A 10,802-nucleotide genomic window follows, 5' to 3' on the forward strand; every position below is an offset into this window, starting at 1 on the left:
AGGCCCACGACCGTGCCACCAGCCAGGTTTGGGTCGAATTTAAGGCAGAGCTGTGATTTCAGGGAAGACAGTAAGTGCTCAATAAATGTTGCTCCCCAGGAAAGGAGCAGAGGCTATGGCGGGTCATGCTTTGTGACGTCCCTCCCCTGGGCCTTGAGGGGCATCCTGCCCTTGCTGTACAGGTGGGCAACGGAGGCTTAGGCCTGCAAGGCCGCATCGTGGTCCCTGTGTCAAGCAGGGCCTCATGCCCCTCTGATCTGGGGGAAATCCCCACCTGGCGCCCCCCCCCCCCCCCCACCAACCCTGGCAAGCCCCGGTGGTCTCTCCCTGAGGCAGGGGCGCTTCCCCAAGGCCACCACGCCTCTGGCTCGTCTTTGTCCCACCAGTGAGGCCTCAGCAGCTCTCTCCACGGCTGGGCGAGTCCTGAAATACTCTTTCCATTAAAAATAAATGCCGCATTTTATCTGCCTGAAGTGGCTCCACTCTCATTGCCTTTTCCGCGCCGCTGTATGTGGAGAACTATAAAATCATAACACAGCGATTAATCCCCTGTATCTGCTCGTACCTAACTTTTATTAAAAGTATCCTGTGCTCCAGCTGCCTTGTAAATTAGAGTGAGGTTGAGAAGACCCCAGCTGGACTAGCTGGGACGGAGAGCGTCTTGAGACGGGGAGAGGTCGTCGCTGGCCGGCTGGGTGGGCGCACGGGCAGCCCGAGAGGAACCTTGTTCTGCTGCGTGGCCGCCTCCTGCCGGTGCGGGCTTCCTGGCCCGGGATGGACTCAGGCGGGCCTCAGGTGGGCCAGGGTCACTGGACGTCTCGGTGCCAGGCTCACCTGCCCACAGGTGCCTGCACTGGGGCAAGCTGCTCTGCAGAGACTTTTCACCTTTTGAGGAAAGAGCTGGGCGGCGGGGAGCCCAGCCCTCACGGCACGTGGGGCAGGCCTGTGGCTCCCGCCCTGGCAGTCGCAGGCTGAGTCCAGCCCCGGCGGGTGTGCTCACCTGCACTGGGGGCAGGTGGGAGCAGACCCAGAGCTGCCAGGGGACCCCGCCCCCACCTCCCACCATCCAGATGCTCAGGGTCGCCCCCCCTCTTGAGAGGCAGAGTGGCCACCACCCTGCGGGCCCCTGGGTACGTGGCACCGCCGACAGAGCCCGCCTGAAGCTGCGGTAGGGACAGGCCCCCGAGGGCACTGCCTGTCCTGAAGCGCTGGCACCGTGGGGACAGAGTTCCTGGGGAAGGTCCCGCCTGGACTGTCGTAGAGGGACAGGAGGCGCCCTGGTGGCTGTGGTGACAGGAGCTGCGTCACCACACCCGCGCAGGAACGAGGTCCCAGGGGCTGAGGGCCTTGGCCTGCAGGGGGCGCTGGGGGCAGGGAGGCCTTCGGGGCTGAGCTCTGAGCCGGGGCTGCTGGTCCCCGCAGAGGCCTTTAGGAGGCGGGAAGGCGGGAGGCCGGCTGACGGAGGCGTAGGCGGGGAGGCACGGAAGCGACGCGGGGCAGCCACGTGCAGGCGCTGGAGCTCCCGGGGGAGCAGGGCAGAGGAGGCCCCTCCTCTGGGGTCTCCCCTCACTGCAGAGGGCCAAGGCGCTGCAGTGGGAGGGCGTCGGGGCTGCGGAAGCCACCCGCCTCCAGACTCGGGGACCCCAGGTTGCTCCGGCTCCCAGCAGGGCCCCCACCTGCCCCCATTCTGCCTTCACCTCCAGCTGGCTGACCGGGGACCTTGGGGGCTGCCATGACTTCCCCCGGCCCAGCCGTGGCCCGCCGTCCGCGAGGCTGGGGCTTCTCCTGCCCCCGGGAGCGTCCAGCCCACAGGAGTGGGGCCCTGGGGCGAGGACAGGAGGGGCTGTGACGCGGGAGGGCGGCCTCGCAGGGCGGCGGGCCCGCTCCCAGCAGCGCCCGGGGCGGCAGGGACTGTCTGCAGGCCCGTGCGTGAGCACCCGAAGCAGGGCAGCCCGAGCCCCGGACGCTCGCGCGCTCCCTGCCTCACGGGCCTCGCCCCTCCGGGCTTGTCTCTCACGCCACCTGCAAACCCCAGGTGCCTCTGTAAGCCTCTCTCAACAATACGGACTCTTCAGAGAATAACCGCAGTGTCCGAGCCGTCCCCTGCTGCCCCCAAACCACGGGGAGGTATCGGTTACGTGCGGCTGCGTAACAGCCTCCCCGGCGCTGAACAGCTGGAAGCAACGCTCAGCACCTCACAGTGTGTGCGAGGCGGGAGCCCAGGTGTGGCTCAGCCAGGGGCCGCCGGCTCAGGTCTCACAGGTGCAGCCTGGGGCTGCCGTTGACTGAAGGCTCCACTGGGGAAGGACCCACCTGGGCTCCCTCACCGGCTGTTGGCAGGAGGCCTCCGCTGCGTGTCACCTGGGCCTCTCCACGGGGCTGCCTCGCGACACGGCAGCTGGCTCCCCCAGGGAGCTAGGGGTGGGGGACAGCAGGGGAGGCCACAGGATGGAAGCCAGTCTTTTCTTAACCTAATCTTAGAAGTGACACTCCATCTCTTCTGCAGTGTTTTAGTCCCTGAAAGCGTGAGAATTAGTCCAGCCCAGCCCAAGGGGGCGACCACATGGGGCCGTAATGACCAGGAGCCCGTCGCGGCTGGGTGAGCCTCTCTCGTCCGCCTAAGGCCTGTCCAGGTGCTCACGCGCACCAGCCCACCGCCACCGAGCGGTGGAGCCCACCTCCCTCCCTGGACAGGGCGGGTCTCGTTGGGTCTCCCCAGCTGACCAGACGTGGGGGACGTGACCCTGTGTGACTTGCCAGGCTCGGCTGTAAAGCTCGGCTCTCTGGGGCAGCCCCTGGGAACGTGGCCGCCATGCCTTGACGAAGCCCGGGCCGCACGGGAGGCCTCGTGTAGAGCCCTGGCCACGTGAGGGAGGCAGCCTCGACATCTCCAGCCTCAGGCACCGTCGACGCAGCTGCGCCAGTGACCCCTTACGCCTCGTGCCAGGACCGCCTCTCCCGTGCCTGGGGCTCCTCCCCACGCCTGGCACCGTCAGATCCCCTCTCCGAGTCCAGACTCCTTGGGAAATTAGCCTCCAGACACAGGAACTGGCCCCAGACCCGCTTCTCCGCCCACTCGGCCACCTGTACTGGGACCAGTGGCTCCGCTGAGGCCCCTGTAAAGTGGATGCTTGAGTTCGCCTCATTGCACAACTTGAGGTCACGTAGCCTGGGGTAAGTGGAGAAGCGTTGGGGGAGAACCCCTCTGCCCCTCTTTACCACTTGCCTCCCGCCCCAGCCTGCTCTTTGGACCCTGTCCTGCTGGTGGACCCTCACGCTGGTGCCCACAGTGGCCGGTCCCCACGGCTCCCGTTCAGGGCCGAGGGCAGGGGGAGCAGAGGCGTTTGGGGTCCCTCTAAACTGCAGCTTCATGGGGCCCCCGCCCCTGTGAACCCCCTGAGGTCCCACACTCCCTGCAGAGCCCAGCCAGTGAGCGGAGAGGCCCCTGCTTCTCCAGGACAGGCAGGGACATAAAAACTGACTCCCCGCGGAAACGCAGCCTTTCACCGACATTCCACTTTTATGAACAGTTTCATTACAAAGTAGATTTCCCACCGCAGTGCCATCAGCTGACCTCTCGGAGGCTCCACATGGCTCGTGCGCGGCCCTGCTTCTCAGCGTGGGGACTGCTAACTGGAGGGGATGTAGGGGGTCAGCCCCTTCCCCACTGCCCTGTCTAGTGTCTCAAGGGCTCCCTTCCCCCGCTCTGACTGGCTGGGCAGTGACAGGCCTAGTCACACCTGCCGGGACCTCGCAGGGGGGCTGCAGCGGGGCCTTCCCCTGGGCTGGGCTGGCCTGGACAACCTCAGAGGCTCTGCTGGCCCAAGCACCCTCGAGAGCCACTCAGGCTCATCCCCAGTGGAGCGTCCGCCGCGCGTGGCTTCAAAGAGCCCGCTGGGCGCAGAGCCCCCGATGTGAGCAGGGAAGGGGCTGGGGCCTCGTATGCGTCAGAGGGAAGCAGGGGTGTCTGGCAGCCCTCCAGACCCTGAACCACCCACCTTCGGACTGGTCTGGGAGGTTTCGCCTGGCGCTGGGAGAAGTGTCTCCCATCAGGTGGATGGACCTTCCCGATCCCCAGAGGGGCACCCTGGGGACCCCTGCTGGACTCCCTGCTGGACGGGGAGGGCAGGGGTATGACGATTTCTTCTGAGGACACGAGGGGCTGTGGGATGGGCATTCATTCTCACCATGAAAGAAGGATGGCTGTAATTTTGACCCTGACCCTGACTGGGGGAAACCAGCTGCAGTCTGGAGTGAAGCCCCCTACTCTTCTGACACTGCCCCCCACACTCCACCATGGCCTCGGGAAGCAACCTCCTGGAGTAACAGGCTGAGGACCCCAGGGCCTTGACATCTACAAGAGAGGATGTGTACCTGAGCCTTGACCAGTCCCCAAAGTAGACAGATTCCAAAGTCTGATTTAGGGTCTCCATGGTGATGCAAGGACTCAACTCTTTCTGTTCAGTCATCCTTAATGTGGCTTTTGCCCTTCGGCTAATAGCCTCGCGATCACAATATGGCTGCTCCACCTCCAGTATCACATCTGTGTTCCAGCAGGAAGCGGGGGCAGGACAGAAGACGAAAGAGAGTGAAAAAGGAAGGCAAACCTGATGACTGAGTCTTTCCCCTTTTGTATTACTTTCTGGGAAACCCACCCAGTACTTCTACTAACATCACGTTGGTCCAAGCTGTGCTGCCTGGCCCTCTCCAGCTATAAGGGGAACCAAGGAACATTCATGTGGAGGGGGGTGCATTGCTACCTTGGATGGGAAAAGGGCTGTGGGTCCTGACTTCAGAAGGCCAGGTGGATAATGGGAAAGTGATCTTTCGTGTCTGTCCCTTGGGTCAGGAGGACATCCTGTACATCACCTTTATTTTTAAGGTGCGGAAAGTCCTACTCTTTCTTTTAATTCACTCCTTGTAACATAAAAGAACCCCCCACCCACCCCGCGACAGTCGGCTCCCACCCAGCAGCCTCTGCGTAATTAACGCCGGGCCTGAGATGCTGGGCAGTCTGGCTGATTAGTTTTTTTTATTAAAATAATGACGCCTTCCAGGCAATCAGGGGGAATTGCATGAAACTCAGCAGTTTTCACTGCTTATTTATGGTAACATGGAGCAGTGGACAGTCTCATTACCGTCTGTAAATACCCAGGGTCGTGTCCTTGATGGTGAAATACTGCCTTCCTGGACGGTGGGGCGTGGCCATCCGACTCCTCCGGGACTATAAACGCCTCTGGAAGTAATTACCGTGGACTTTAAGAGGGCGTTTGACAATCTCGTTCGGTGCCTTGGATCCTCTTAGGGGCCAGCAGTCCTGGAGGACGCGCTGGGCATGGGCGGGGCCGACCAGAGACGGGGCAGAGCAGGGGGTCCGAGACAGGCGGTGGACCCCTTGGGGCTCCTGGGGGCAAGCAATGGGCGTGGGCCCCGACTGGGGGCAGGACTCGGGGAGCCACCCTGCTGCTGAGGGTGCCTGTGCTGGGGGCCTGCGCTGGGGTCCACGTTCCCGTTCCCCACGACCCAGAGCGCGGGCTGGAGATTGTGCGGGGGGGGGGGGACGCTGGGGCCCCTTTGGTGTCTCCACAATTCTTGCCTCCCACTGGGGCTCGTGGCAGATTTGGGAGAAGACACTGGCTTTCCTCGCAGAGTGAGCTCGGGGTCAGGAGTGGTGTGTGGGGTAGATGATTAGTCAGGCTTCTCCAGAGACCAGTAGGGGGTGTCTTTTTAGCAAGAGGGTTATTGTGAGGAGTGAGCTCAGGTGGTCCGGAGGCTGAGAGGCCCCAGGAACTGCGTTCACAGCCTGGGGACCAGGAACCTGTGGTGTGGATGGAAGGCTGAGGTCTGAGAGCTGTACACAGGTCTCAGTCCAGGTCTGAAGGCCAGAGAACGGAGGCCCGAGGGCAGGAGGCCGCGGCCCCAGCCCCGCAGTTAGACGGCGGGTGAGGGCTCCCCCTCGGCCTTGGGCCGCACTCTGGCCTCCAGGACCGGACGAGGCCGACCGCACTCAGGCCGCCCTCAGATTCAAACGCTGAGCTCACCCAGAAACACCTCACACACCCAGAAAAATGTCATACCAGGTACCCCGACCTCCCAGGCCAGTCAAGGTGACATGAAATTAGCCACCACGGAGACCCTGATGGGCAATCAGACAAAAGTCCATGATGGGGGAGGGGCTGGAGACAGAATGGCTGTCCATCCACGATGGGAAAGATCGTGTGACCAGCCTGCCCCAGGCAGCCGGCAGTGTCCCATGGGTGGTCGTGCCTGCAGTGGGTGCCCGAGACCGTACAGAGCCCCCTGTAAACTGGGCTCTATTATCTGGTGGTGTCTCCCGCAGCTTGGGAGCCACGGATGAAGCCATGAGTGTAGCGTTGGACACCTGAGGGAGACACACCGCGCCTACCTGGTGATGGAGCCCAGCCTGTGGTCCAGACACACCCGTTCACGCTGGGCAGTCTGGCCACCTGAGCACTCGGTGTTCCACTGTCCGGCGTCCTCAGCCCACCTGGCCCAAGCCAGGAGCTGTTTCTCGAAGTGAGGATGGTTACCTGTTGCATGGGGTCCTCTGTTGGGACCCTCCCACTGGGACTGCTGGAGGCAGCACGCAGGGTATTCCTACCTGCCTCTTCAGGCACCGGGATGCCGCTCGGTCATCAGGGACCTGCTGTAGGGTTTGCTCTTTCTTTGTCCCCACTCGGAGCTGGGGGCTTTTCACTGGGGAGTCCTTTCCTCCACGCCCACAAAGGCACCTGAACTCGGTGCGTTTTTCTTAAAGTTCACGGGCAAAGGAGTCTATCCTGCCAAGTCCCAGGTCACTGGCCCCTCACGTCCCGCCCTCTGCAGGCAAGGCGCCCATGTCCTGCTCCCCTTGTCTGGGTTACTGTGAAACCATCAAGACTTCCGTGGGCCATACCGTGGCACAGAGGGGCTGCTATGCGCCTGTGAGGCAGTGGTGGGGACACGTTGACGTCCTGGTTCTCTGGAGACGGGCAATAGCTTCCCCAGATCTGCCTGCATGCGGGCACCAGGTGCTTGTAGGGACCTGGGTCTGGAGCAGCAGCTGCGGCTGGGGTCAGCCGGTGACGTTTATGATGCCCACGCCCGTCTCTGGGCTGCACCGGCCGTGCTTGGGCATGAAGTGCTTCTCCAAGCCTTGTTATGACTCCATCTCTCCAATTCCTCCAGGACCGTGGGGACTTTGGGGTTGGCAGGAGGGAGAGCCCCAGATTCCCACTGAGCCCAGGGTGGCAGCTGGCGTGGATATCGATAGAGGCTGTTCTAGCTACTCCCTCAGGAAGCCAAGACAGATGCGGGAGGGCAGGGGGAGCCCCTGATGCACCCGGGGGGACACAGGTCAAAGCTCCGTTTACCCCAGGCCCCCTGAAGCCCTCTCTGATTTGGGGACCACAGTGACACTCAAGATTCCCTCTAAAGTCTCTTCCTGGAGGTCTGTCCTGACTTTCGTCAGAGGCCCTCCGAGGCTCCGTGTCCCAAAGCTGACACTGTGACCTGAAGGAACCCGAGTGTGCTTCCAGCCACCATTCCTGTGTCTTCTAAAGTTCAGATGGCTTCCCACGCGCTACCAGCAAGTACTGGGGTTCAGGCTACACCTGAAACCAGGAATTTAGGGATCTAAGTGTGTGTGTTCTCTTTCTCTGAAGCCCCAGTTCTGACGGCGGCCACCCGGCAACTGGGATCATCCCTGCTCTGCGTCCCGCCTGGGCTCTTCCTACCAGCTCCCCTCCGGTCTTCCCTGGTAGCTCAGACCGCTCAAAGCCAATACGACATGTGCTGGGCAGGAGCGTTCCCTCCTAAATGATGGTGAGGCTCTCATCGGGGCCGGGAAATCCAGTCCAGCCCACACCATTTCCACGGAGACCTGACCCTCACCCCGCGCCTCGTGGGGAGCCATTCAAGCTTCCTGACGTACCAGCATCCAACTGCGGATCATTTAGGCAGAAAAGGAATCTATTGGCCGGACCTCAGGCAGCTCACACAGTTGCCAGGGAGTTTGCAGCACCAGGCTTGGAAAATGACAGGAACCGAAGAGTCTGGGTGACCAGAGGTGGGGTCAGGGGTGCCACCCACACCGACGCCGTGACTGTCGCCATGTGGGAGATGGCGCTATGTCCCCACACCCTCCCTCTCCCTTGTTTCTCCCCAGCTCACTGAATGCGGGATGGTCTGGAGTTTAGCTCAGCTGCAGCCTCAGACCCACTGTGCTTGGCCAAGCGGCCTGGGAGACCTTGGACTGACCCTGGACCCCCGTCTAAGCACTCGCCCTGGGGAGCAGCCTCAGGGCTAGGAAGCATGAGCTCCGGGGGTGGCTCCCAGTAGCCCCACATGACTTACAGCCCCTTGGATCCGACCCCCGTGGGACTCACCAAAATCCCACTCTTTTGGTTTGAACTGACCAGTCCAGCCCCAGCCTGGGAGCTCCAAGGCACTGCCCCCAGGAACCCTGATGAAGGCGTGTTCCCAGGTCCTACCTTTCCCTGTACCACCTGCCTCACCCTCCCTGCATGGCCCCACGGGGTGGGCCTGTGTCTCCTCCAGGGCCCATGAGTAGAGAACCTCTCGATTCCATTTCTCTCGTGGTCTGTTGTTGAACTGTGGCTTGCCTTCCAGCACCTGTACTCCACTGCACAGGTGTTAATTTAACAATAGGCAGGATGGCATAGCTGGGGTCACAACAGGTGGAAGGGGGTGACCCCCAGGGCTGCCTGATGAATCTGAAAGACCTTGTTGATCATTGCATGCTGTTGAACCTTCAATGGCTCCTCCCTATTCCCTGCAGGGTTAAATCTGCTCCCCCAGTGTGGCACCCCAGGGCCCCACGGTCCAAGTCCCCTGCACTTCCAGACGCCTCTCCCGCAGTGGCCCTGCTGAGTGTCCCATGCCTGCCAGGCTGGCTTCTCTCCCGCAGTCCCTGCTCGTCCTTCACACGGGCCTTCTCTCCATCACGAGTGCTTCTTCCCTTGGCCCTGGGAACCGGGGAGGGTGGCTCAGGGCCCCTATACCTTCTCGTGCAACCAGGACGCTGCGGCACGAGAGGGGTGCTCCTGTAGTTATGCGGGGACCCCAGGGTGCTCCTATAGTCATGCAGGGCCCCCAGGTGCACCGGGTGTCCTGGGCAGCCTGGGATGGGCGGTCGCCCCCCCTCTTGCTACCACGTGGCAGGTGGTATCATCTTGCTGCCCGTTCCTGGGAGGAAGGACGCCATTCTCTCTGGGTGCTGTGGACAGGGAAGGTGGGGGCAGAGCCTCTGGCTCGTCCGTCCGTCTCCCTGCCTTGGAGCCAAGGGCAGGCCACTCGCACGGCCTGGGTAGGCGGGCAGTCCCCGGCAGAGGACTGTGGCCGTGACCCTGGACGTTAGTGCCCCATTCCCCCCTCCCGCCCCCGGAAGGAATGTGGCCCGACAGCTACTTGCTTGCTGGACGCAGGAAGCCCAGGAGAGGACCTGGGCCTCAGGGCTCGGCCAAGCCCCCAGGACACCAGCGCGCTCTGACCTCTCCTTGCGTCCCCGTGGCATCAGGGGCCCTGGGGCCTCCCCACACACCCTCATCCACCTCCATCGCGATCCCGGGGGTCGGCGCTCAGCCTTTGCCTCCTGCTGAGCCCGGCTCCGCGAGACCAGTGCCCAGGGCAGCCCAGGGCCTGGCTCAGACTCTCCTCCTCTGGGTGCAGGCCCCACCCTCGTTGCCAGGAAACCGCAGACAGTGCCTGGAGAGCTGGCGCTGCTCGCCTGGCACCTTTGTTACGCTGTTGCTCTGTCTCTGCAGGGGATGGAGCTCCTTGCCTGCCGAGGGGGTCACGCGGGACGCTACCAGTCTGGGACGGGAGCCCCAAGGTGGAGAAAGGGGGGTGAGCGGCAGCGGTGGAGGAGGGCCTGGCTGGGCCCCCGCTGCGAGGTGGCGGTGGTGGGGCTGTTTGAGCTGGGAGCCTTGTCAGATCAGACACCTGTTTCCCAGGCTCCCAGGGGAATGGGCAGGCGGGGTGGCCATTTAGGTAAGAGCTGCCTGATAGGATGGGACCAGAAGCTGCCTCCCCTCCCTCGCCCCTTGCAGGGGGTGTGCGCAGAAGCTGGCCCTGGGGCAGGTGGGGAGTGAGCCGTCCATCTGGAGGCGATTCCAGCAGCCCGGGGGTGCCAGGGGCAGGGAGGACTCATCCACGGTCGCTGGCTGCTGGGCCACTGGCCTCACTCCCACCAGGGCCCCTAACCCGACCCGAACTCTAACCCCAACCCCACGCGGGGCTGGGTGTTGGCCCCTGCCTGTCCGGCATCACAGCGCCAGGGCAGCTCCTGAGAGCCACCCGGCACCTCTGCCTGCCCCTCGCAGAGGCCGAGCCTCCTCTGGTGGCCAGGAGGTGCCTCTGGGCAGGGCCGTGGCCTTGCGGTGGGAAGTGGTGGGGTCTGCCAGAGGGCACAGCGGGGTCGTGGTGAGCCGTGGCGGGCCAGTGACCTTGGACCAGTGGACAATGGTAACGGCCTGGTGCCTGGAGCCACCACGAGGCTGGGACCTGGGCTTGCAGCTGGGCTGCCATGTGGCCTGGAGACGCTGACCTGGACCAAGAAATGTCACGTTCAAGTCCCCTTGTTTGGGGTCTTTTTTCAGACGCCTACTTACGTTTTAACCACATTTGATGCTCTGTCAGGAACTTTCTGGATCCGCTGCTCCCAGAGCCGCCATCTCTGGCTTTGCTCTGGATGCTGTCACAGACCGAGAGCTTGCCGTGAATGTCAGGGCCGCCAGAGGGGAAATTACAGCCTGCGTCGGCTGACGCTGAAGTCACATCCC

General features: G+C 62.9%; 1 long non-coding RNA gene across 1 annotated transcript; it reads right to left on the reverse strand.

The window, feature by feature from the left end:
- Window positions 1–552: 552 nt before the first annotated feature.
- Window positions 553–7,605, reverse strand: LOC137212006 (uncharacterized). The gene is made up of 3 exons (XR_010937320.1): window positions 5,139–7,605; window positions 4,375–4,543; window positions 553–3,633 (listed from the first exon to the last, which is right to left on the reverse strand). It is a non-coding gene; the product is annotated as an uncharacterized lncRNA (long non-coding RNA).
- Window positions 7,606–10,802: the final 3,197 nt, after the last annotated feature.

The sequence above is a fragment of the Pseudorca crassidens genome, chromosome 1 (assembly GCF_039906515.1).
Source record: "Pseudorca crassidens isolate mPseCra1 chromosome 1, mPseCra1.hap1, whole genome shotgun sequence".
Classification (NCBI taxonomy): domain Eukaryota; kingdom Metazoa; phylum Chordata; class Mammalia; order Artiodactyla; family Delphinidae; genus Pseudorca; species Pseudorca crassidens.